At 43.2% G+C, this 27,950-nt stretch overlaps 1 long non-coding RNA gene across 1 annotated transcript in view; it reads right to left on the bottom strand.

Annotated features, from left to right (window-relative positions):
- The window catches only part of LOC130358056 (uncharacterized), a 39,194-nt gene extending 22,083 nt beyond the window's left edge, over nucleotides 1-17,111 (bottom strand). Inside the window, exons 1-2 of the long non-coding RNA XR_008889388.1 lie at nucleotides 16,952-17,111; nucleotides 10,626-10,761 (exon numbers count right to left, since the gene is read on the bottom strand). This is a non-coding gene — a long non-coding RNA (uncharacterized LOC130358056). The remainder of the gene's footprint in view (nucleotides 1-10,625; nucleotides 10,762-16,951) is intronic.
- Between the last annotated feature and the right edge of the window lie 10,839 nt (nucleotides 17,112-27,950).

Raw genomic sequence — 27,950 nt, 5'->3', positions numbered from 1 at the left:
TGTTTCTCCCCCCCAGTATTTGGATATGCCACACACGCATGCTGAGCATACAGTGATAAATGGCGGTTTATATAGGACAGTGATGGTGAACCTTTTTGAGCCCGAACCGTAATGCACGCCAAGTTTTTTCCCCTCAAAGTGCCAGCACAGAAATTAAATCAGAATAGTGAGGTTTAAGTTTAGAAAAAACAACTTAGGTAGGCAGTATCTTTCCCCACATTAGGTTGTAGTTCCCCCACATTAGGTAGGCAGTATAGTTTCCCCACATTAGGTTGTAGTTCCTCCACATTAGGTTGGCAGTATAGGTCCGCCACATTAGGTTGTAGTTCCCCCACATTAGGTTGGCAGTATAGTTCCTCCACATTAGGTTGTAGTTTCCCAACATTAGGTTGGCAGTATATTCCCCCACATTAGGTTTTAGTTCCCCCACATTAGGTTGCAGTTCCCCCACATTAGGGTGCAGTTCCCCCACATTAGGTTGGCAGCATAGTTCGAAACGCGTTTGTTTTTAATGCACCTATAGGTTTTTGGTTTTTTTTGTCCATATTTTTTACCCATGTGAAGTAAAAGCTAAGTTTTATCTATTTATGTGAGCTGGACCTCCAACCTCTATTGTTTGTTCCATATCTTCCTGGATACGGCCCACTTTGTCCGTGCTCCAAGTCTATCTGCAATACCGCACGAGAGCCGCAATCCTATCCATTGATGTCCATAGCGAGTGGGGAACTGAACAATGTTCTTTTCTTTTTGTCTATTGCCAGTATAGTTCCCCTACATTAGGTTGTAGTTCTCCCACATTAGGTTGACAGCATGTTCCCCCACATTAGGTTGTAGTCCACCCCCACATTAGGTGCAGTACAGTGTATGGCTGGAGGCTGTATGTCTGTGTACTGCCTCACAGTGCTCCGTCCACTGCTCCTCCAGTCAGGAGTCACGACCTAATGCTATGGCCTATAGGCCATAGCATTAGGTCCCGGGACCGGAGGAGCGGTGGTCGGAGCATCGAAGCTGAAGTGTAGCTGGTAACTTACCATGCCAGCCAGCGCGCGTCTTCCTGCTCGATGCTCCGCTCCTCCGATATGGGCACATGCACGGGACGTCAGCCAAATCTCAGCGTGCACTACTTCCCGGCGGCCCCTGCGCTTTTAAAGTTAACATGGGGCCGCAGAAAGGTAACCGGGACATCCTTGTGTTCCGAAGAGATCTTTCGGGACACAGGGATGTCCCGTTTTGCCCCACCTGGTGAACTATGGCCGCATGCCCACAAAGGGGGCTTGGCTTGCCACCTGTGGCACATGTGCCATAGGTTCGCCATCACTGATATAGGAGGCATCACATTGCATTGGTTCGACATACACTGGGCAATTGGCAACAACATGACCTGGCATTTGACATCTGAAACATTTTATTAAGTCTTGATTAAATCTCTTATAGGCCACAGACCTCCCTGGAACAGCTGGCCAGCTTCTAGAGCTTGGGCCTCCAGTCTTTCCATTTGCACCCACAGATATTTTACCTCTGCCAGACCCCTTTTCTCCCTTTTCCCTTAGAACAGTCTTACCAGGTAGTCCTGAAGATCTTCGCTCTGGGGCTAGGGGGTGCTGTGGTAGGGTCAGTAGCTCCTCCATGGCTGTGTGGGTCACCATGGCTCACCCACTTACGCAAGGTAACCAGGAGGGCCCTTAAGTATTGGTCCATCACAACCCACCCCACCATCTGGATGCCTGTCAGGATCTCTGGCTGCAACCACTTCTTGCAATACAGAAATGTAGGTGCACTACTGTGGTAGATGTATACAATGACATTGGCTAATCCCTCAACACTGATGTTAAAATTGAGACATTCGCCAGTGTATCCTTATATTAAGGACACACCAGAGCCCGCACTTCTTGGTCAGGTGTATGAGGTTGTGCATTTGGTAACGGGGAGGTTTATCCATGCTGTAGTCACAGATGTGCAGATGCTGTGCACGGACCAAAAGAGTAACTCCGAGTCGTGTAAGGATCTCCTTTTTTAGCTTATCATAGTCCATAGCATCATGATTCTCCAAGTCAAAATATGTCTTTTGGGGTTCCCCGGAAAGGAAGGGTGCCAACAGTCCTGCTCATTGTACCTTTGGCCAACCTTCTCGCTCAGCAGGTAGGCTTCCACATCATCTGTGGTTGTCATCTTTTGCAAAAAGACGGAGAAATGAGTGGCGTCCGCCATACCTGGGTTTCGTCCGGCGACACTGGTTAGTTGCTGCACAACAACTGTTAAGGTCTCCTGGTCTTTTCTTTGGGCCTCTTGTGCAGCCTCAAGTTGGGCTGTCAGCCTGCGGCTGGTTTCCTCAAGCGCCTTTTGCTGTTCTCTGGTAGCATCCTGCTGCACTCGGGTAGCCTCCTGTTGAGATGCAACAGCTTGCAACATAGTTTTAACCACATTCTCCATTTTCCCAGAGGCAGAAAAACAGTATTTGGTGCCCTGCACAAAAAAGATTCTGTCCCTTTACATGTTCAGTTTTTGGCTTTCTTATACCAGAATTTCTGTTGCCCGCATCCTCCACCACTTGTAAGGGATTAGGTAATGGGGATGTTGTCTCCTGGGTAGACAGGCACAGTTTAGCAGGCACACTGTAGAAATTGCAGTCCAAACTGCAGGGAATTCATTTAACTGACCTAAGCCAGTTTAATTGTCAGGTTGAGGTACAGAACATAAAATATAAAAACAAAATCCAAAGCCTGTCCAGCTCTAACTAAACAACAGGAAACATCACTAACCAAGTGCCAGCCTAATACCGGGTACCAAACAAAATAGCAAAGTCCATTCCACTTGAAGTTCTCCCACAGGCTCCATGCAGATAACCTGTTCCCAGGCTGAGAGAGAGCTGTGTCTGCATTCTCAGCCTTATATCAGGATAGCATACCTGAGGAGTGATTACCTGACAGCCAAAATCCTGGACTGTTCGGATGGAGTGGGGGCCCACCCTTCTCTCCCCACTCCAGCAACACATGTCCTAAAAAAAAATAGGTTTTATACAAACCTGAATTGCAGAGATGTCTGCATAGACCTCTGATGAACATTTCCCTGGTTGCTTTAAATTACAGAAGTGAGGAACATAGGGCACACATAGACCCCATCCACTGCTTCTCCAGACACTCTTTCACACTATCTATCTATCTATCTATCTATCTATCTATCTATCTATATCAGTTAGAATAAATAACTAGAACACACATATTTTTATATTTCCAAGTTGAATTGACACACATTCTCGCCATCACCGGTAATGGCCCCTTTTTTGTGGTCATTTAGCTTACTTTATAGTTGATAAAATGTAAATACTTGTGAGGATCTAAAAATCAGTTTATTTTTTTTTTTTAGGGGTAGATATTTCAGACCTGACAGAATTTCAAAGTGTTGATGTTTTTGAGAGGGGGCGGGGGGTTGGCTACAATCTGACAAAGTGCTCTTCTGTCTCTTGCTTCAAGCTTTGACCTTCAACCACACCTACTTCTTCTGTCTGCAGATATTTTGATGGTCTTTGCACACAATGATGTCAACCTCAACACAGCCATCAACTCGGTTCACAGATGCCCCTACCAGGTACACACCAACAGTCATAATTTTTTTAAACTCTATCAGGTCTGACATATAATCCTTAAATGGTCTCTGTCAGATCCAAAACCTTTTATATGTTGTTACTGATGAAAATTTTAAACATTTTGTAATATGGTCGTTTTAAAAAAAATGAGTATTTAATAAAGAAAACGGTTCCTGAAAATCCCACCACTATGGGTCCTCTACTGGGACATTAACTAGTCCTGCAGCAGCCTCAGGCTTGTCCATGAGTCATGGACTAGAGATGAATCCTGGAAAAGGCTGCATGAGCAGACACACCAATCACCTCCCACCACCACAAGGTAGGGACACGTCCTCTTCCCCTGAGAGGATTTCTAACATTGTGAGCCAATGAAAAGAGGAATTTTTATAGTAAATATTATAGATGAGTGAAGTTACAGTACTTTGATTCTGCACAAACCTCGTGGCTCGGCAGTTGCTGACTTTAGCCTGCATAAATTGGTTCAGCTTTCAGGAGCTCCGATGGGCTGGAAAAGGTGGATACAGTCCTAGGAAAGCAAAGGGACCAGGACGACTGATCCGTGTAAAGGAATGAATGGGGCCATGTATCGTGAGATTTTGAGTGAAAACCTCCTTCCATCAGCAAGGGCATTGAAGATGAAACGTGGCTGGGTCTTTCAGCATGACAATGATCCCAAACACATCACCTGGGCAACAAAGGAGTGGCTTCGTTAGAAGCATTTCAAGGTTCTTGAGTAGCCTAGCCAGTCTCTAAATTTCAACCCCATAGAAATCCTTTGGAGGGAGTTTAAAGTCCATGTTGCCCAGCAACAGCCCCAAAACATCACTGCTCTCGAGGAGAGCTTTGTGGCCATGCCCCTGCCTCCTTAATGCAGAAGTTCCAATACTCCCAACTCAGGCATTTCTACAATACTTCCAGAGATGGACTGGACTTGCATCGCTCCCTTACCTCGTTTGAGAAATTGTGTGTTACCACATCCCGATGATTCGTCTGATCAGCTCTATATATGTCCTTCTTCTAGACGCACTCATTCTCTGCCCTTCCAGAGTGGATGGGAGCGAGAACTAGACATGGTATTCTCGGATGAGGAATGGGGAGAGCAATGCGACTCTGTCATAAACTCTCTACTTTGTGCAAGGCGCAGGAAACTAAATATTGACGAGATGGTATAGAGTCCCCTCACTTTTACATAAATTCTACCCGGATGTGCCAGACACTTGCTGGAGATGTGGAGAACCAGGAGGCTCGATGTCCCACATATGGCTGACATATCCGAGTTTGACCACTTTATGGAGCCAGGTCCTTGAGATTATCCACAGGTTGAAATCTATACATTTGCCCAAATCCCTGGGCCCTCTCCTACTCTCCATATTCCCGCCTGCCCTACCCTGATGGCCTGCCCACCTAGCCCGATTCATGGTCCTAGCCGCGAGGACAGTCATACCCAGATTGTGGAAGTCACCCACCCCTCCCTCTCCCACCTTCACAGGATGGAGGAGTTGCTGGCTGACTCTAGAAGGCAAATAGACAAACATCACCTCATCTGAGGTCCGTGGATTAACTTCCTATCGACGGACACCTACAGAACCCTGCATATTAGTCCCCCAGATCCATAAGCTCCAGGGCTCCTCGGACATGTACCCTTGCATTCAGTGTCGGCCCATCGCCCGGAAGAGGCTCCACCTGTTCGCTCCACTAAGAGATCACTCACCTACATGCCTTTATCTCTTTATCTCCTTTGCTTCCACATCCCCCTCTACTCTGTGCTGTACTTCTTTCCTTCTTCCTTTCCCCTTCTTCTTCCCCTCTCGCTCCTTTCGTACCCCGCCCCCACCCCCCGGGATCTACCGTAGCTTCCGATATTGAACAGCTATGTCCATATGGCTACATTACTGTATTAGTGTTTGGTGTGACACTTCATGGCCCGCATGTAGTTCCATATATTCTTGGTTTTAATTTTTTACTTCCATTGCATCTACATGTCACGCTACCTGTCTCGCTCGCGCCCGTTGTATTGCCTTTCATTACCATGTGCTTCGGTACTATGTTTTTGGGAAAATTTACAATAAAAATGTCATTCTGAAAAAAAAAAAAGAAAATGAATTCTGCAGTTAGAATCCAGAATCCAGAACATCCTAAGACTACAATCTCAATATGGAGATAATTACTTAATTAATTAATTAATTAATTAATTATTTTAATTTATTCGCCAACCTAAATGGTATAATTCCATCCACATTATGCAAATTAGTCTTAATTAAATGGAATACCATTTTGTGTCTCTTACCCCTCTCATGTGAGAATAAATGTTCTCCGTCTTGGAAAGTTGGATGGTCTATTATCGCATAATCATTGGTAGCCATTGTTCTGTATTGAGTTATCATTCCGGCTTGCTGGGATCTACTTAGATCTTACTATGGCTGTCCTATCTTGTTAGACCTCTTTCAGAGGCAGGAAGATAGTTTTTGACAACTTTCTGTAATTAAAAATTGAATTTCCCAGACAACTTGGGGCCATGTGGACTTCTTTACACACGCCAAATTTATGGGAAACATAAGGGTTCAATAGACTCTTCTCTTACATAGATGTGTGAAGTCTCTCTGTCCATTTAAATGGGTAATTATTTTTTTGTTAGAATAACATCCACAAACCCTAGCCAGCTTAGGTCAGAGACTCATTATCAAATTCTATACATGAGGAACTAAGGTTCATTAATGGACAAACATTTTTGGTTCATAGTTTCTTCAACTTAGCCCCCCCTTAACTTGGGTGAATTGTGCCAGTGTCCAGAGAATGAAACTATCCCTCTCTATTGTCTTATCTCAACAGCCAAAAATATCTAAGGAGACAACGAGTACATTCCTCTCTAAGAAAGAAACTTTTGTAGAGAAGAAACTCTAGAATAAATTGTGACCTTTTCATGAACTTACTTGGGCCTACTGGTATACATACAAAATGGCCACCACTCACAACATGGCCGACACAATGTTATTGAACAGACCTTTGAATCATTTTGTGTATAAATGGTCAGCATGAGGTACTGAGTAAGATATTATTTTATTTCATTAATTTTTGGGGGATCTGACAGATACGCTTTAAGGCAGATAAGTATAACAGCACAAACAGAGGTGTTCTGGTTATTTTGTCCTATCTATCTATCATCTATCTATCTATGCATCCATTTATGCATCTATCTTTGTGTGAAATGTTTTACATAATACAAAAATTACCTACTATATTTTTACAGTCACTGGCAGCTATGATAATGTCTCATAATTTTATTACATTTTATGCTCAACCATACAATATGTCCGACAAGGCTTTCCTGAATAATATCTTAAACGTTGGTGTTCTTTTACAGCTACATAGAATTCAGTGATAGCTGTCATAATTCTAAAGTGGACACTCAGCCAACTGTCAGGAGAGATGGAAGTTCCTGGCAGAAAGATGTATCATGTCTATTTGGAAACGTAGCGCTCTGATCTTTACTCAGCCCAATAGTAGTCAAGCGGAGATGGAGTACACTTAATCAGCATTCTCCCTTATCTCTCCTGAGTTTTCCTTTCTGGAAGACAGCATCTAAAATCATCCAATTATTCTGCCGTAATCACGTGTATGGAATAATAGTAACAGAAATTGGGAGCAGATAAGTACCATTTATCACAATCAAGCGAACTACTTAACTCGATGACTTCAATGTTTTTAAAACCCCCTTGCTCCCTATAACGCTACATTTTGCCTACTTTTTAGATTTATAATTCATTTCTCTGTATCTTCTAAGTGCAAATTACACTGGCGGCATCATGTCAGCTTTGTAATTGGATTTTTCTGAAAATTCAGTAAAAATTAGCAAAAAGAAGAAAAGATAAATAAATAGCCAGACTAATATTTTCCAGGAATGATTAGTTAGGGGGTTGAGGCTTTGTTGCTGCTGTTTCAGAAATTCCAACTGGCTCTTTTTAACTGGAAAATGGGATACATATCTTTTATTATAAACTATTGTATTGTGAAGGATAATCATTTATCAAGAGATATGTTTTTACACATAATGTTTTCTTTGATTTATGATCTTCCTTTATGTAAAGCTGCTTTGTTGCAAATATTAGTAAACTGCATCACTATCATTTTCATTTCAGAATGTTAGAGCAAGATTACCTGACAGCTCATGATCATGGCCATATTATAGCTTCATAGAACCATTGTATTGAACGCTTATCCGGACCGGTTCTGGAGCACCCAGGCTCATTGCACACATGAACCAGACCCATGGCGGATTCTGTACTAGCTTAAAGTTTATGGGTTTGGAAAAAGTATTGCCCCTCCAGAACAGAGGAGATCATGGCAGAGCTCTGCTGCAAAGAGAAGTGCGATGGATTGCCAGGCTGAATGCCACAGGCAACATCGGCTTGAATGACCGTAATGAATATATCACCTTTTTGTAAGGACTGCTAACAGGTCTGCATTTGAGATGTTTGTATTATTGCTTTTTATGTATGCTTTTCTATGTTGGTCATCTGACCGTTTGCACTGCCATGTGATCTTTTTGTATACCAAGTTACTAAGCAACTGCGGAGCGCCGTCTCTATGAATAAGGAGGCAATGCACGCAGCTGCTATTCCGGAATTAGGAAGTGCGTAAGCCACACAAAACAATTTGTTCCGGTCATCCCAGTCCTCCGCTACTGCTCCCCTGCCTGGTACCTGTATGACGTCCCTCCGACTTGAATAAACACATTCCTGCCTAGTGAGTGCCACCTATTAGAGATGAGTGAACTTTTGAAAAATTCAACTAGGCCAATTCGCTGAATTTTCCGAAAAAAATAGTTTCGGGTCAAATTTATTTGCGGCAAATCTATATTAAAAATGGCTATTTCTGGCCTACAGAGAGCCTCAATAGGGGTGTAAAACACTTTTCTTTGTTCTAACATGCATATGGAGTATGCTGGGGTAGTGACATAATACTGTTATTCAGTATAACATGAAGTTTACAGGCATTGCTATTAGAATCATTGTTGCAGAGCAACCTGGAAGTGGCATCTGTATGAGGAGACCATATAGTGGCTGAATGTCACAGTGTGGAGATCTTGGCTGCTGATAGGTTGCATCCTGCATGTGATTCAGGGTCATCCCGCCGACTTCCCTTCCTGCCTTCGCCCCATGTACTGACATGTGGATCTGCCATTTTAGATGCCCTGGAGCATGGACCGCAGTAAATCGTGGCGATATTCGCATTTGTTGCAAATCGAATATTTCATGAAATTCGTAATGAATTTGGGTTTGTCAACTTCGTTTCATTCATCTCTACCGCCTATCTTTGCATTGTTTGCTTTTTTGTATTTAACAATAATACATCACCTATAGACTTGTGTTATACCTGAATATTTATCCTTTTAATACGGTGGCATATGGAGTATTATTATATTGAGTTTCATATGAATTTTAAAGAAAAATGTGGATTGCTCCTTTACATGAATTGATTCTAGAGGACAATAATTCTGCAAAATCTCACCATACAATAACACACAAATTGTCTGCAGCTCTATAAAACAAAAAGGTAGCCTCTTCGAATAATATCTGACTACAAAAAAAAACAAGGTCTATTAGTTAACTTCAAGTAGCACAAACACACAGGAGCAGCACAAGTGTAAAGACAAAAATTGCTTTAGATTTAGATGTATTAAAGTATAAACATTTTATAATTTGTTATTATTGTCCCCAACAAGTCTAAAGTTATACATGAACTTTAACCCCTTCCAGCAAATGGATGTATAGTTATGTCCACTACGGGCTTCCGCTGTATGGCGCACGCTCAGCAGCTGAGTGCGCATCATACCTGGTGGGTACTGGTTGCTATCATTAACCAGGACCAACGGCTAATGCCAGACATTGCCGATCAGGCTGATGTCCAGCATTAACCCTTTAGACACCACAACCAACGTTGATAGCGGCGTCTAAAATCGGTAATATCCATTTCTGGCTAGCTCAGTGGGCTAATTTCGACTGCTGCGGCGAAACCTTGGCTACCCAGTCAGCTGAGAGGACAACGGAAGGTATCTTTCCTTCCTCCCTGCCACCTGATCGGTGTTCTAACCTTGCATTCAGCTATGCTAGGCTGAAACAATGGAGCACCGATAACAATGATCAATGCTCTCCTGTGGAGAAACATTGATTAGTGTGTGCAATTTAAATATTGCATGTTATAGCCCCTTAAGGGAAAAAAAAGTATAAAAAAATAAATAAAATAAAAGTAATAAATATGCATTACCCCCTAAACGACAATGGACGTAAATGTACGTCATGGTGCCGTGGTAACGACCGTGAGCATCGGACCGATGCTTGCGTCATGCACAGCAAGTCCTGGCTGTTATCAGCGATCATGCTGATGTCTGCCGTTAACCCCTCCAATGCTATGATCAATATAGATCATGGCATCTGTGGCAGTGCGGCACTTAAAATGGATGATCGGATCGCCCATAGCGCTGCCGTGAGGATCCGGTCATCCAGCATGATGGCCGGAGGTCCCCTCACCTGCCTCCGGCCATCTCCTGAGGTCTTCTGCTCTGGTCTGAGATCGAGCAGACCAGAGTAGAAGATCGTCAATAATACCGATCAGTGCAATGCCCTATGCAAAGCACTGAACAGTATTAGCAGTCAAATGATTGTTGTAAATAGTCCCCTATGTTTAAAAAAAAGTAAAAAAATGAAATAAAGTAACAAAATTTGAAAAATACCCTCCCCCAATAAAAATGTAAATCGTCCATTTTTCCCATTTTACCCCAAAAAAGCATAAAAAAATATTAATAAACATATTTGGTATTGCCACATGTGTAATTGTCCGAACTATCAAAATATAATGTTAATTATTGTAATAAAGAGAGGAGCACCAGGCACTGTCTACTCGGCTGTAAGTCAGATTATCCTGTCCGGACTATCCGGGGTGTGTAACCTGCTGCACTGGGTGCTGTGGGGAGCGTCTACGTCTGTTTAAGAGCAAAGTCTTTCATACAATATCAAGTAGAAATGAAGATAGACGGACGACTCACCCAGGTAGCAAAATATTCTTCTTTATTCAGCGCTTGCAGCTTAAAATAACAGCAGGTTCAGGGGGGTCTGTCAGCAGGAACGCAGGGCTGTGGAGTGCAACGACCGTATCGCTTCGGACTGAAGCTTCTTCCTGGCCTACAACGGAGGAAAAATGAGAAAGTCATAGGTGGTCAAAATTTTAATCGTATTGACCAACAGAATTAAGAAAACATGTATTTTTTACCGTAAATGTACAGCGTGAAAACAAAACCTTTCAAAATTTCATAAATTGGGGTTTTCTTTTCAATTTCCCTACATAAATAATGTTTTTTTGGTTGTGTTGTACATTTTATGGTAAAATTAGTGATGTCATGACAAAGTAAAATTGATGATGCAAAAAACAATCCCTCATATGGGTCTGTGTATGAAAATATAAAAGAGTTATGATTTTTAGGAGAAGGAAAAAACGAAAATGCTAAAATAATAGTGGCCTGGTCCTTAACCCCTTAAGGACCAAGGACGTACCGGTAAGTCCTTGGTCCTGCTCTTCTGATATAACGTGGGGTTACACAGTAACCCCGCATCATATCACGGCGGGCCCGGCGTCATAGTGAAGCCGGGACCCGGCTCTAACAGCGCGCAGTGCCAATCGCGGCGCCGCGCACTATTAACCCTTTAGCCGCGCGCTCAGAGCTGAGCCGCGCGGCTAAAAGTGAAAGTGAAAGTTCCCGGCTAGCTCAGTCGGGCTGTTCGGGATAGCCGCGGCTAATCTCGGCATCCCGGACAGCTGACAGGACAGCGGGAGGTCCCCTTCCTGCCTCCGCGCTGTCCGATCGCCGAATGACTGCTCAGTGCCTGAGATCCAGGCATGAGCAGTCATGCGGCAGGATCGTTGATCACTGGTTTCTTATGAGAAACCAGTGATCAATGATGAAGATCAGTGTGGGCAGTGTTATAGGTTCCTATGGGACCTATAACACTGCAAAAAAAAAGTGAAAAAAAAAGTTAAAGATCATTTAACTCCTCCCCTATTAAAAGTTTGAATCACCCCCCTTTTCCAATAAAAAAAAACACAGTGTAAATAAAAAGAAACATATATGGTATCACCGCGTGTGGAAATGTCCGAATTATAAAAATATATCATTAATTAAACCGTTCGGTCAATGGCGTGCGCGCAAAAAAATTCCAAAGTCCAAAATAGTGAATTTTTTGGTCATTTTTTATATCATTTAAAAATCAATAAGTCCTATCAATGCAAAAATGGTACCGTTAAAAACTTCAGATCACGGCGCAAAAAATTAGCCCTCATAACGCCCCATACACGGAAAAATAAAAAAGTTATAGGGGTCAGAAGATATTAATTTTCCTGCATGTAGTTATGATTTTTTCCAGAAGTCCGACAAAATCAAACCTATATAAGTAGGGTATCATTTTAATTGTATGGACCTACAGAATAAATATCAGGTGTAATTTTTACCGCAAAATGTACTACGTAGAAACGGAAGCCCCCAAAAGTTACAAAACAGCGTTTTTTTTTCAATTTCGTCGCACAATGATTTTTTTCCCATTTCACCGTAGATTTTTTGGCAATACGACTGATGTCATTACAAAGTAGAATTGGTGGCGCAAAAAATAAGCCATCATATGGATTTTTAGGTGCAAAATTGAAAGAGTTATGATTTTTTAAAGGCAAGGAGCAAAAAACGAAAATGTAAAAACGGAAGAAACCCCGGTCCTTAAGGGGTTAAAGGGGTACTCCACCCCTAGCATCTTATCTCCTATCCAAAGGATAGGGGATAAGATGTCAGATCGCCGCGGTCCCGCTGCTGGGGACCCCGGGGATCGCCGCTGCTGCACTGCACTATCATTACTGCACAGATTGAGTTCGCTCTGTGCGTAATGACGAGCGATACAGGGGACGGAGCAGTGTGATGTCATGGCTCCGCCCCTCTTGACATCACGGCCCGCCCCCTTAATGCAAGTCTATGGCAGGGGCGTGACGACCACCACGCCCCCTCCCATAGACTCGTATTGAGGGGGCGGGCCGTGATGTCACGAGGGGCGGAGCCGTGACATAACGATGCTCAGGCCCTTGTATTGCCCATCATTATGTGCAGAGCGAACTCGCTCTGTGTAGTAATGACAGCGGGGTGCCACAGTGGCAATCCCCGGGGTCCCCAGCAGCGGGACCGCAGCGATCTGACATCTTATCCCCTATCCTTTGGATAGGGTATAAGATGTCAAGGGGCGGAGTACCCCTTTAAGGCCAAAATGGGCCCAGTCCTTAAGGGGTTAACCCCTTTCCTAATAAAAGTTTAAATCACCCCCCTTTCCCATTTTTCAAATAAAAAAAACCTAATAAAATAAAAACTAAACATGTGTGGTATCGCCACGTGCATAAATGCCCAAACTATTAAAATATAATCTTAATTAACCCCTTAAGGACCGGGCGTTTTTCAGTTTTTGCTCTTTCGTTTTTTCCTCCTTACCTTTAAAAAATCCTAACTCTAAATTTTGCCCCTAAAAACTGTATTATGGCTTATTTTTTGCACCACCAATTCTACTTTGTAATGATATCAGTCATTTTACCCAAAAAATCTACGACGAAATGGGAAAAAAAAAATCATTGTGCGACAAAATTGAAAAAATACAGCCATTTTGTAACTTTTGGGGGCTTCCGTTTCTACGTAGTACATTTTTCGGTAAAAATGACACCTTATATTTATTCTCTAGGTCCATACGGTTAAAATGATACCCTAATTGTATAGGTTTGATTTTGTATTACTTCAGAAAAAAATCATAACTACATGCAGAAAAATTTATACGTTTAAAATTGTCATATTCTGACCCCTATAACTTTTTTATTTTTCCGTGTTCAGGGTTCTATGAGGGTTCATTTTTTGTGCCGTGATCTGAATTTTTTGTCGGTATCATTTTTGCATTGATCTGACTTTTTGATCGCTTTTTATTCATCTTTTCATTATATAAATAGTGATCCAAAATATGCTATTTTGGACTTTGGATTTTTTTTGCGCGTACGCCATTGACCGTGCGGTTTAATTAGCAGAATATTTTTTTTAATTCTGACATTTCCGCACGTGGCGATACCACATATGTTTATTTTTGTTTTTATTTACACTGTTTTTTTTATTTTTATTATTGGAAATGCCGGGTGATTCAAACTTTTATTGGGGGAAGGGATAATTCAAAGGGTTAATGATTTTTTTACACTTTTCTTTTGCAATATTATAGCCCCCATAGGGCGCTATAACATTGCATTTACTGATCTTTAACACTGTTCAATGCATCTCCATAGGGATGCAATGATCAGTGTTTTCAGCGATTGATTGCTCAAGCCTCGATCTCAGGCTTGAAGCATTCAATCGGGGATCGGACTGCAGGAAGGAAGGTAAGAGACCTTCCACCTGTAGTACAGCTGTTCGGGATGCCATGATTATACCGCGGCGATCCCGAACAGCTCCCTGAGCTAGCCGGCACTTTTTACTTTCACTTTTAGCTGCGTGGCTCAGCTTTGAGCACACGGCTAAAGGGTTAATAGCGCGCGGCACCACGATCAGTGCCGCGCGCTATTAGAGGCGGGTCCCGGCTTCACTATGACGCCGGGCCTGCTTTGATATGATGCAGGGTCACCGTGGGACCCCGCGTTATATCACGGAAGTGGGACCAAGTATGTACTCATACGTCCTTGGTCCTTAAGGAGTTAAGCCGTGCGGTTATAGACGCAAGCGTAAAAAAAATTTCAAAGTCCAGAAATGCGTATTTTTGGTCACTTCATACACTAGAAAAAAATGAAAAAAACATGATGAAAAGGTGCCATCAAAATAAAAATGGTCTCAATAAAAACTACAGATCACGGCGCGAAAAAATGAGCCCTCATATATTCCCGTATATGGAAATATAAAAAAAGTTATAGGGGTCAGAAGTGGACAATTTTAAGTATACACATTTTTTTTAAATAGTAAAATAAAACAAAACCTTTTCATTGAATGGACCTACAGAATAAAGATAATGTGTCACTTTTACCGAAAGGGGCACTGGGTAGAAACGGAAGCCCCCAAAATTTGCAAATGGGTGTTTATTTTTTTTGTTTGTTTTTTTTTTGCCCTGCAAAATTTTTGTTGTTGTTTCACTGTACTCTTGGAGGTAAAATGAGGGATGTCATTACTAAGTACAATGGGAGACGCAAAAAATAAGCCCTAATACTGGTCTTTAGATGGAAAAATGAAAAAGTTATGTCTATTAGGAGGCGAGGAGGAAAAAAAAAATGGTGTACAAACAAAACCTTCCTGCATGGAATATCCTGAGATCAACTCTTAGTGACTTAAAAGAGCAGACAACAAAGGTAATCTGTCAGTTTTATATTATGTTTAAAACTTAAGTGCCAAGGAGGCCGTGTCAACCTGTTGCATGCAGGACTTCTCTTTCCCCAAGCAGGGGGGATGGGGGAGGAGGGATGCATTTGGCAGCACAGCACCCCCTCCTTGACGTTTGAGAAGAAAGGAATTCTCCACAAAGCAACGTTTTTCACAGTAAAACACAGACTGCAAGCAAATACAAACCATGTTGCATTGTGGGAAATAAGACTGTCTGAAACCTGTGGTCAGGGTCTTGCCAGCGCCTCGTGCAATCCCATCAGGGTTTGGAGGATTGTTTTGTCCGGTTTTATAATATACAAAGAAGGAACATACTTAGCAGGCCGAAAATGACACAAAAATCACACCAAAAACCATCCAGGGGTTCTTTACGTGAACAAATGGCTCAGCCATGTTTCCTCTCCACACTATCCTGTATCTGGCTGTATAACAGTTTGCTGCAAATGGTCGAATATGTACACCCACTGCAGGCTCCCGCTGTATGACGTGCGCTTAGCTATCAGCAACCAGGACCCACGGCTAATTCTGGGCATTGCCGATTGGGCTGATGTCTGTCATTAACCCTTTAGACGCCACAATCAAAATTGATTGCGGAGTCTAAAAGCGGTAAATATCGTTCAGTGGGCTGATCTGGACTGCTGCAGCAAAACTGCAGCATCTCGATCAGCTGAGAGGATGGCGGGAGGTCTCATACCTTCCTCTCTGCTGTCCGATTAGTGCTCTTGCCAGGCTGAAGCAATGGAGCACTGATAACACTGATCAATGCTCTCCTATGGAAACATTGATCAGTGTATGCAATCTAAACTACAGATAAATCAGCAAGACATTAACCTCACTGTTATCTACACAATTCCTTCAAAAATCTAAAAAAGTTTAAAAAAAGTTTAGACAAGTCTAGCTCCTGTTTAATTTTATCATGAACTATAAAATTGAATATTCCCTGAACTCACTGCAAATTATATAAAAATAAATAAAAAAATAAAAAATTCTCTGATGTAGCATTCCTTGGGGAAGAAAAATTTAACTTTCTATTAAGTGAAGCATGTACCAGCAGCTGCATCAAAATAAATTGTTTTATATTTACATGTTTTATTATGGGCAATGTAATGCAATATCCCAAAACAAGGTGCATGAGATCTTTTTTTTTTTTTTTTTTTTAATAAGTGACTTATATTCAAGAGAAAAATGTTTTTTCTAGTCACCAGCAAGCAAGGAATATGTTTATTTGTATTAGTAAAAATGTTAACAATAAATAAATAAAAGTAATAATTTAAGTAAGTTAAAAAAAATTATCTAATCAGCTCCAAGTTTCATAAGTCCCTCACAACTTGCAGGCTGCCATAATGTTTAACATGAACAGGAATAAGATTTATCTCCAGACTTTCTTCCATCCTTCAGTGCTCCCTGGACACCTCTCTGTATGAGCCCTAATTACTCAGTAGATGGAAGGCGGCAAGTGAATCACATTTATAGTTGTTACCAAACACCACAGTCCCTCCATCAATTTATCAGGCAACAATGTGTTCAGGAAATCACTTATTATTAACGGAATGGGAACAGCCCAATACCTAAAAAGAACTTTTACTTTGAAAACATAGAAAAATCCTCCAATATTATATATATATATATATATATATATATATATATATATATATATATATATATATATATATATATATATATATAATTTTATGGAGAAATACCAGACTTTATCTGTAAATAGCGTATTATTCAACTCACAGAAATGATTGTTCTTGTCAGGCTCCGAGGCTATTTAGACAATAGCATTTCAAAATTTTGCTAAATGTTGTATAGAAATCTGTTAAAAATATGTATGTATAAACTTACATCAACTAACCAATATCTTAATATATTTAAAATGAATTTGTAAAAAAAAATCTACACGGCTTGGGTGATGTAAAAAAAAAAGAAAACAATTTATAATTAGCTACCTCAGTCCCCCTCAGCTGACGCATCTGTCACTAATTCTTCCCGGTTCCAGTGACATCATCTGACCGAGGTTGGATGTTGCTACTGCCAGTGATTGAAAAGTCCTGAAGCAGGCAGAGGAGACAAGCATTGGGGAACACATGTAGCTAACAGCAGCTGCAGTGGGACCTGTGGAAGACCAGGGATAAGTAAGTATAGCTTTTTTGTTTTTATTTTGTATACAGCCTTGAAATTATATGAAGATGTTGGGACACTGGAACACACTTTATAACCTGTAGATCCCAGTTGCTATTAACAACCAGAACCCGCGGCTAAAGCCAGACATTGCCGATCGGACTGATATCCAGCATTAATCCCTTAGATGCCATGATCAAAGTTGATTGCAGCATCTAAAATGGGTGAAAACTTAACCGAGCTAGTGGGCTGATCGGGACCACCATGACGAAATTGCAATGTTCCGATCAGCTGAGCGGGGAGGTCTCTTTCCTAGAATTGGCACTCCAAGGTTGCAGTCAGCCATGGCAGGCTGAAGCAATGGAGCGTCAATAACAATGATCAATGCTGTGCTATGGCATAGCATTACTGAAAGTCTCCACATGATCCACTGCCGGTAAACAACTATGTGGGACAGATGAGCTCGGGGGTGTGGGGGAAATGAGAAAAGGGCAACGCTTGTATGCAGGTTCTCTCGGAGACTGAAATTATTAACTGCAGGACACTGACTTGAAAATAAGAAAGGTTTATTAACCATTTTCAGCCCAAGAGCGTACACGTACGCCTTGACGCCCTGGTACTTAAGGACCAAGGGCATACCTGTACGCCTGTGGGAATTTTGGTTCCCGACGCGCGCTGGGCGGGGACTGGAAGGGGATGCCTGCTGAAATCATTCAGCAGGCATCCCATGCAAAGGCCTGGGGGGGGGGGGGGCCTGAAACCCCCCCATGATGGCACAAATCGCCAGTCAATTCAGATTGGCGATTTGCGGCGATTCCGGGTTGATCGGGTCTCTGGTGACCCGATCGCCGGAAAATAGGGATGATCCAAACTGTCAGAGACAGCCCCGATCATCCTAAAGGATAGGAAGGGGGTGGCAGGGTTGCCATCTCCTCCTATCCCCTGCGATTGACCGGTCAGGACTAACTGGAAAATCGCAGGGCAGGCGCGGGGGTGACAGTTCATTTCCCCTGCTCTGCCTGCCTGGAAGTCTGGGCAGAGCAGGGGAAGATGGCGGCAACGGATGCGGGGGCCGCTGTGGTGGGGGTACCAGCGGCAGATACCTGATCACCTGCAGGGACAGGTGCAGACAGCGGGGGACCAGCGCAGGCAAGTGGATGCAGCAGCGGCAGCAGTGTCAGATGCAGCAGTGAAGATCTACAACTCCAAGCATGCCCAGACAGCCTTTGATTGTCTGGACATGCTGCGAGTTGTAGTTTTTCAACATCTGGAGAGCCACAGTTTGGAGACCACTGTGCAGTGGTCTTCAATGTGTGCCTTTCTAGATGTTGCAAAACTACAACTCCCAGCATGCCTGGACAGTCTCAGCATGCTGGAAGCTGTAGTTTTGCAACATCTGGAGTGCTACAGTTTGGAGACTACTATACAGTGGTGTCCAAACTGTATCCCTCCAGATGTTGCAAAACTACAATTCAAAGCATGCTGAGACTGTCCAGGCATGCTGGGAGTAGCAGTTTGGCAACATCTGGCATCTGGAATTGAAGTTTTACAACATCTGGAGTTGGACACAACTATAAAGTGGTCTCCAAACTGTTCTCCTCCAGTTGTTGCATAACTACAACTCCCAACATGCCATTCTGCTGTCTAGGCATGCTGGGACACTTGAGGGACACTGGTTGGGAAGCATTGTCTGTTACCTAACTCAGTGTTTCGCATCCAGTGTGCCTCTAACTGTTGCAAACTACAACTTTCAGCATGCACTGACAGAGCGTACTTGGTAGGAGTTGTAGTTTTGCAACAGCTGGAGGCACGCTGGTTGCGAAACACTGAGTTAGGTAACAGATAGTGTTCCTCCAAATGTTGCATAACTACAACCCCCAGCATGCATGGACATCCATAGGGCATGCTGGGAGTTGTAGTTTTGCGAGAGATTGAGGTCCCCCCCCCCCCCCCATGTGACAGGGTACATTCACATGGGCTGGGGTTTATAGTGAGTTTCTCGCTGCAAGTTTGAGCTGTGGCAAATTTTCTGTTGCAGCTCAAACTCCCAGCAGGAAACTCACTGTAAACCCCCGTCTGTGTGAATGTACCCTAAAAATACTTCACTACAATAACACAAAATAAAAAGTAAAACACTACATATACACATACCCCTACACAGTTACCTCCCCCTCCCCCCCAATAAAAATGAAAAACGTATGGTATGGCACTGTTTCCAAAACGGAGCCTCCACCTGTTGCAAAACAACAACTCCCAGTATTACCAGACAGCCATTGACTGTCCAGGCATGTTGGGAGTTTTGCAACAGTTGGAGGCACCCTGTTTGGGAAACACTGCCGCAGGGTAATTTTGGTATTGGAGGCAAGTGGAATTCTTGCATCTGGGTCCGTCCCTATGCAACTTCCTTATTTAGGCCTCAATTGCGCATGGCGCTCTCTCACTTTGGAACCCTGTCGTATTTCAAGGCAACAGTTTAGGGCCACATATGGGGTATTTCTGTAAATTTTGGGGGTCTTTTTCTCCTTTCACCCCTTATGAAAAGGTAAAGTTGGGGGTTTACTCCAGCATGTTATTGTAAAAACAATTACATTTTTTACACCAACATATTGGTGTTGCCCCACACTTTTCATTTTCACAAGAGGTAAAAGGAAAAAAATACCCACAAAATTTGTAAGGAAATTTCTACAGAGTACAGAAATGCCCCATATGTGGTCCTAAATTGTTGCCTTGAAATACGACAGGGCTCCAAAGTGAGAGAGCGAAATGTGCAATTGAGGCCTAAATTAGGGATTTGCATAAGGATGGACCCTGATGCAAGAATTCCACTTGCCTCCGATACCAAAATTACCCTGCGGCAGTGTTTCCCAAACAGGGTGCCTCCAGTTGGGTGCCTCCAGCAATTTCTCCTGAGTACGGAAATACCCCATATGTGGACGTAAAATGCTCTGCGGGAGCACAACAAGACTCAGGAGTGAGAAGGCCATGTACATTTGAGGTGATTTGCACAGGGGTGGTTCTGACATAAATGCAAAAAAAAAAAAACACATGTGACCCCATTTTGGAAACTACACCCCTAAACAAGGGGTATTGTGAGCCCACAGGTTTTTGAAGAATTTTCTTTAAGTTGGATGTGAAAATGCGGGTGTTATCCCAAATTTTTCATTTTCACAAGGTGTAATAAGAAAAAAAGCCCCCCAAAATTTTTAAAAACATTTCTTCTGAGTATACAAATACACCATGTGTGGACGTAAAGTGCTCTGCGGGCGAACTACAATGCTCAGAAGAGAAGGAGCGCCATTTGGCTTTTGGAGAGAAAATTTAGCTGGAATTTAAGGCCATGTGCATTTACAAAGCCCTCGTGATGCCAGAACAGTGGACCCCTCCCATATGTGACCCCGTTTTGGAAACTACACCCCTCACATAATGTAATAAGGGGCACAGTGAGCATTTCTTGAACAGTGGTCCAAGAAAATGAAAAATTTAATTTAAAGATTTAAATATCTGTCAAACGCCAGTGGAGTGTAAATGATCACTGCACCCCTTATTACATTCTGTGAGGGGTGTAGTTTCCGATATAGGGTCACATGTGGGGGGTCTACTGTTCTTGCACCATGGGGTTTTTTGTAAATGTACATGGCCCCCAACTTCTATTCCAAACAAATTATCTCTCCAAAAGCTCATTGTCACTCCTTCCCTTCTGAGCATTGTAGTTCTCCCGCAGAGCACTTTACATCAACATATGGGTTACAAATTTTGGGAGGATTTTTCTCCTATTACCCCTTGTGAAAATGAACAATTTGGGGTAACACCAGCATTTTAGTGAAAAAAAAAAATGCATTTACACATCCGACTTTAATGAAAAGTCATCAAACACCTTTGGGGTGTTAAGGCTCACTGTACCCCCTCCGTTAAGTTCCTTGAGTGGTGTAGTTTCCAAAATAGTATGCCATGTGTTTTTTTTTTCTGGCACCATAGGGGCTTCCTAAATTCAACATGCGCCCCAATAACCATTTCAGCAAAATTTGCTTTCCAAAAGCCAAATGTGATTCCTTGTATTGTAGTGCACCCGCAGTGCACTTGACGTCCACGCATGGGGAATTTCCATACTCAGAAAAGATGGGGTTACAAATTTTGGGTGTCATCTTCTGCTATACCCCTTGTAAAAATTTGAAATTTTGGGAAAAAAAGGGTTAACAAACTTACTGAATGTCATTTTGAATACTTTGAGGGGTGCAATTTTTATATTGGGGTCATTTATGGGGTATGTCTAATATGAAGGCCCTTTAAATCCCCTTCAAACTGAACTGGTCCCTGAAAAATTCAGATTTTGAATATGTTATTCAAAATTGGAAAATTGCTGCTGAACTTTTAAGCCCTCTGATGTTTTCTAAAAGTAAAAACATGTCAACTTCATAAAGTAGACATATTACATATGTGAATCAATATGTGATTTATTTGGGATGTCTATTTTCCTTATAAGCAGAGAGTTTCAAAGTAAAAAAACAAATGCTAAATTTTTCATCAAATTTTTGAATTTTTCACAAAGAAATGATGCAAGTATTGACGGAAATTTACCACTAACATAAAGTAAAATATGTCATGAAAAAACATTCTTGGAATCAGAATGAAAAGGAAAAGCATCACAGAGTTATTAATGCTTAAAATGACAGTGGTTAGATGTGCAAAAAATGCTCCTTAACCCCTTAAGGACCAAGGACGTACCGGTACGTCCTTGGTCCTGCTCTCCTGATATAACGCGGGGCTACACAGTAACCCCGCATCATATTACGGCGGGCTCAGCGTCATAGTGAAGCCGGGACCCGCCTCTAATAGCGCGCAGTGCCGATCGCGGAGCCGCGCGTTATTAACACTTGCGGTTTGCGCGATTCCGGTCATTATGGGTCTATGGTGACCCGGTGACGCGGAAAATAAGAGGGATCGCGGTTGTCCAAGACACCCACACTCCCCCTGAAGGGATAGGAGTGAGGTGGCAGGGGTGCCACCCCTCCTACCCCTGCTATTGGTCGCCATAAGCGACGACCGATAGCAGATCGGGGGAGGGGGGGTTAACTTTCGTTTTCCCCCTCCTGCCCACCCACAATAGGCGGGGCAGGACGGGGAAACGAAGGGAACCTGCGCCGAAGATGCACTTACCCTGCGGGCGAGGCTGCGGGTGACGATTGGTGTCATAGATCGGCCCGGGCGGCATGTCATGCGGCTGGATCCAACGGAAGCTGGTAAGTTGCTTAGCAACATCTAGGGGACTACAGTTTGAGACCACTATACAGTGGTCTCTACACTGTTGCCCTCCAGATGTTGCAAAACTACAACTCCCAGCATGCCCAGAAAGCTGTCATGCTGGGATTTGTAGTTTTGCAACAGCTGGAGGGTCACAGTTTGGAGATCACTGTGCTGTGAACTATGGCCTTCTAGATCTTGCAAAACTACAACTTCCAGCATGCCCACATAGCAGTTTTCTGTCTGGGCATGCTGGGATTTGTAGTTTTGCAACATCTGGAGGTCTACAGTTTGGAAATCACTGGGCAGTGGTCTCTAAACTGTAGACCTCCAGATGTTGCAAAACTGCAAATCCCAGCATGTCCAAACAGCAAACAGCTGTCTCGTCATGCTGGGAGTTGTAGTTGCGTGCCAGCTGTTGCATTAACTACATCTCCCAGCATGCACTTCGACGATCAGTACATGCTGGGAGTTGTAGTTTTGCAACAGCTGGAGGCACACTGGTTGGAAAATACTGAGTTAGGTAACAGAACCTAACTGAAGGTTTTCCAACCAGTGTGCCTCCAGCTGTTGAAAAAGTACAACTCCCAGCATGCATGGTCTGTCAGTACATACTAGGAGTTGTAGTTTTGAAACAGCTGGAGGCTTGCCCCCCATGTGAATGTACAGGGTACATTCACACGGATGGGTTTACAGTAAGATTCCTGCTTCAAGTATGAGCTGCGACAATTTTTTTGCTAGCGGTAAGCTCACTGTAACACGCCAGTGCGAATGTACCCTAAAAACACTACACTGCACTACACTAACACATAATGAAGAGTAAAAGACTACATATACACCCCCTTACACTGTCCCCTCCCCCCCAACAAAAATGAAAAATGTCTTGTAAGGCAGTGTTTCCAAAACGGAGCCTCCAGCTGTTGTAAAACAACAACTCCCAGCATTTCCGGACAGCCACTGACTGTCCAGGCATGCTGGGAGTTTAGCAACAGCTGGAGGCACCCTGTTTGGAAATCACTGGCATAGAATACCCCTATGTCCACCCCTATGCAATCCCTAATTCAGTCCTCAAATGCGCATGGCGCTCTCTCACTTCGGAGCCCTGTCGTATTTCAAGGAAACAGTTTAGTGCCACATATGGGGTATTTCCGCATTCGGGAGAAATTGCACTCCAAATTTTGGGGGGCTTTTTCTCCTTTTACCCCTTATGAAAAGGAAAAGTAGGGGTCTATACCAGCCTGTTAGGGTAAAAAAAAAAAAAATTACACTAACATGCTGGTGTTGCCCTAAATTTTTCCTTTTCACAAGGGAAAAAAGGAAAAAAGCCTAAGTAAGAACATACCCCATATAAGGATGTAAAGTGCTCTGCGGGCGAACTACAATGCTCAGAAGATAAAGTGCGGCATTGGGACTTTGAAGCAAAAATTTGTCCAGAATTGAAGGCCATGTGTGTTTATAAATCCCCCATAGTGCCAGAAAAATGGATCCCTCCCACATGAGACCCCTTTTTGGAAACTACACCCCTCACATAATGTAATAAGGAGTACAGTGAGCATTTACGCCCCATGGGTGTCTGACAGTTTTCTGGAACATTGGTCCATGAAAATGAAAAATGCATTTGCTCAGCCCACTTTTCCAAAGATCTGTCAAACGCCAGGGGAGTGTAAATACTCACTGCACCCCTTATTAAATTCTGCGAGGGGTGTAGTTTCCAAAATGGGGTCACATGTTGGGGGGTCCACTTTTCTGGCACCACGGGGGGCTTTGCAAACGCACATGGCCCCTGACTTCCATTCCAAACAAATTCCCTTTCCAAAAACTCAATGCCGCTCCTCCTTTTCTGAGCATTGTACTGCGCCAGCAGAGCACTTGACGTCCACATATGGGGTATTTCCATATTCAGAAGATATGGGGTTACAAATTTTGGGGGTAATTTTCTCCTATTACCTCTTGTAAAAATGTAAAATTTGGGGAAAAACCAGCATTTTAGTGAAAAAAAAATGTTTCTTTCATTTACACATCCAAATTTAACAAAAAGTTGTGAAATACCTGTGAAGTGTTAAGGCTCACTGTACCTCTTGTTACGTTCCTTGAGGGGTGTAGTTTCCAAAATAGTATGCCATGTGTTTTTTTTTTTTTTTTTCTGTTCTGGCACTATAGGGGCTTCCTACATGCGACATGCCCCCCAAAAACCATTTCAGCTAAATTTGCTTTCAAAAAGCCAAATGTGACTCCTTCTCTTCTGAGCATTGTAGTTTGCCCGCAGAGCATTTTACGTCCTAAGATGGGGTGTTTCCATACTCAGAAGAGATGAGGTTACAAATTTTGGGGGTAATTTTCTCCTATTACCCCTTTTAAAAATGTAAAATTTGGGGAAAAACCAACACTTTAGTGAAATGTTTTTTTTTTCATTTACACATCCGACTTTAACGAAAAGTCATCAAACACCTGTGGGGTGTAAAGGCTCACTGGACCCCTTGTTATGTGCCTCGAGGGGTGTAGTTTCCAAAATGGTATGTCATGTGTGGGTTTTCTGCTGTTCTGGCACCATAGGGGCTTCCTAAATGTGACATGCCCCCGAAAAACTATTTCAGAAAAACTCACTCTCCAAAATCCCATCGTCTCTCCTTCCCTTCTGAGCCCTCTATAGCGCCCGCGGAACACTTGACATACACAGAGAAATTGGGATACAAATTTTGAGAGGATTTGTCTCCTTTTACCTCTTATAAAAATTCAAAAACTGGGTCTACATGACCATGCGAGTGTATAAAATGAAGATTTAGAATTTTCTCCTTTATTTTGTTGTTCTTCCTGTGAAACACCTAAAGGGTTAACAAGCTTACTGAATGTCATTTTGAATACTTTGAGGGGTGCAGTTTTTATAATGGGGTCATTTGTGGGGTATTTCTAATCCACTTCAAACCTGGACTGATCCATGAAAAATTCCGATTTTGAAAATTTTGTGAAAAATTGGAAAATTGCTGCTATACTTTGAAGCCCTCTGATGTCTTCCAAAAGTAAAAACATGTCAACTTTATAAAGAAGACATATTGTATTTGTGAATCAAAATATAATTTATTTGGAATGTCTATTTTCCTTACAAACAGAGAGCTTCAAAGTTAGAAAAATGCTAAATTTTTATTTTTTTCATAAAATTTTGGAATTTTTCACCAAGTAATGATACAAGTTTCGACAAAATTTTACCACTAACATAAAGTAGAATATGTCATGAAAACACATTCTCGGAATTAGAATGAAAGGTAAAAGCATTCCAGAGTTATTCATGCTTAAAGTGACAGTGATCAGATGTGCAAAAAACGCTCTGGTCCTACAGTGAAAATTGGCCTGGTCCTTAAGGGTTTAACCTCTTAAGGACGCAGGGCATATGGATACGCCCTGCATTCCGAGTCCTTAAGGACGCAGGGCGTATCCATACGCCCGTGGGAATTCCGGTCCCCACCGCTAGCCGGTTGGGGACCGGAGCGGGATGCCTGCTGAAATCATTCAGCAGGCATCCCGGCATATTGCGCCCAGGGAGGGGGGTCATTATGCCCCCCCATGTCGGCGATGGCCGCAGATCGCTGGACAATTCAGTCCAGCGATCTGTGGCGATTCCGGGTCAATCGGGTCTCCAGTGACCCGGTGACCCGGAATTACTGGCTGATCGGGGCCGTCTCTGATGGCCCCGAACAGCCAGAGCCTGCAGGGGTGAGGTGGCACTGGTGCCACCTCACGATCGCCCTGATTCGTCGGCCGGATTACCGGCCGACCAATCAGGGCGCCTGCTGCGGGTGTCACTCCCGCACCCGCTCCGCCCCTCTTCCAGAGGACGTGAGCGGGTGCGGGAAGACGACCCCGGGTACTGGGGACCCCGATCCCCCGCGTCCATGTTGGGATCGGGGCCCCAGGAGCGACGGAGGCGGTGAGGGACAATCCTGCAATGGAGCAGCAGCAGGAGGTGAGTTACAGCCTCCTGCTGTTGCTTAGCAACAGCTCCCAGCATGCAAAAAGGGCATGCTGGGAGCTGTAGTTATGCAACAGCAGGAGGCAGACCACCACAACTCCCAGCATTCCCTTATGGGCATGCTGGGACTTATGGTTTTGCATCAGCTGCAGGCACATTTTTTCTATGGAAAAGTGTACCTTCAGCTGTTGTATAACTACAACTCCCAGCTTGCACAAACAGCTAAAGTGCATGCTGGGAGTTGTAGTGGTGCATCTGCTGGTTGCATAACTACAACTCCCAGCATGCCCATTGGCTGTCGGTGACTGCTGAGAGTTGTAGTTTTGCAACAGCTGAAGGCACACTGGTTGTGAAACTCAGTTTTTTTTTACCTAACTCAGTGTTTCCCGACCGGTGTTGGCCCCAGCTGTTGCAAACTACAACTCCCAGCAGTCACCTTACACCATGCACCGTACATGCTGGGAGTTGTAGTTTTGCAACAGCTGGAGGCACACTAGTTTTGAAACACTGAGTAAGGTCACAAACTCAGTGATACATAACCAGTGTGCCTACAGCTGTTGCAAAACTAAAACTCTCAGCATGTACAGTCTGTCAGCGCATGCTGGGAGTTGTAGTTTTGCAACAGCTGGATGTCCTGCCCCCCCCCCCCCAATGTGAATGTACAGGGTACACTCACATGGGCGGAGGTTTACAGTAAGTATCGAGCTGCAAGTTTGAGCTGCGGCAAATTTTCTGCAACAGCTCAAACTTCCAGCGAGAAACTACTGTGAACCCCCGCCCGTGCGACTGTACCCTAAAAACACTACATTACACTACCACAAAAAATAAAAAGTAAAAAACACTACATATACACATACCCCTACACAGCCCCCTTCCCCTCCCCAATAAAAATGAAAAACGTCTGGTACGCCACGGTTTCCAAAACGGAGCCTCCAGCTGTTGCAAAACAACTACTCCCAGTATTGCCAGACAGCCACTGGCTGTCCAGGCATGCTGTGAGTTTTACAACAGCTGGAGGCACCCTGTTTGGGAATCACTGGCGTAGAATTCCCCTATGTCCACCCCTATGCAATCCCTAATTTAGGCCTCACATGCGCATGGCGCTCTCACTTTGGAGCCCTGTCGTATTTCAAGGCAACAGTTTAGGGTCACATATGGGGTATCGCCGTACTCGGGAGAAATTGTGTTACAAATTTTGGGGGGTATTTTCTGCTTTTACCCTTTTTAAAAATGTAAAAATTTTGGGAAAAGAAGCATTTTAGGTAAAATTATTATTTTTTTTTACATATGCAATAGTCGTGAAACGCCTGTGGGGTATTAAGGTTCACTTAACCCTTGTTACATTCTCTGAGGGCTCTAGTTTCCAAAATAGTATGCCATGTGTTTTCTTTTTGCTGTCCTGGCACCATAGGGGCTTCCTAAATGCAGCATGCCCCCAGAGCAAAATTTGCTTTCAAAAAGCCAAATGTGACTCCTTCTCTTCTGAGACCTGTAGTGCGCCAGCAGAGCACTTTTCACCCCCATATGGGGTGTTTTCTGAATCGGGAGAAATTGGGCTTCAAATTTTGGGGGGTATTTTCTGCTTTAACCCTTTGTAAAAATGTACATTTTTTGGGAAACCCAGC

The sequence above is a fragment of the Hyla sarda genome, chromosome 2, assembly GCF_029499605.1.
Source record: "Hyla sarda isolate aHylSar1 chromosome 2, aHylSar1.hap1, whole genome shotgun sequence".
Taxonomy (NCBI): Eukaryota; Metazoa; Chordata; class Amphibia; order Anura; family Hylidae; genus Hyla; species Hyla sarda.
The sequence above is the reverse complement of the archived record's forward strand: the minus strand, read 5'-3'. Positions and strand labels throughout refer to the sequence as shown.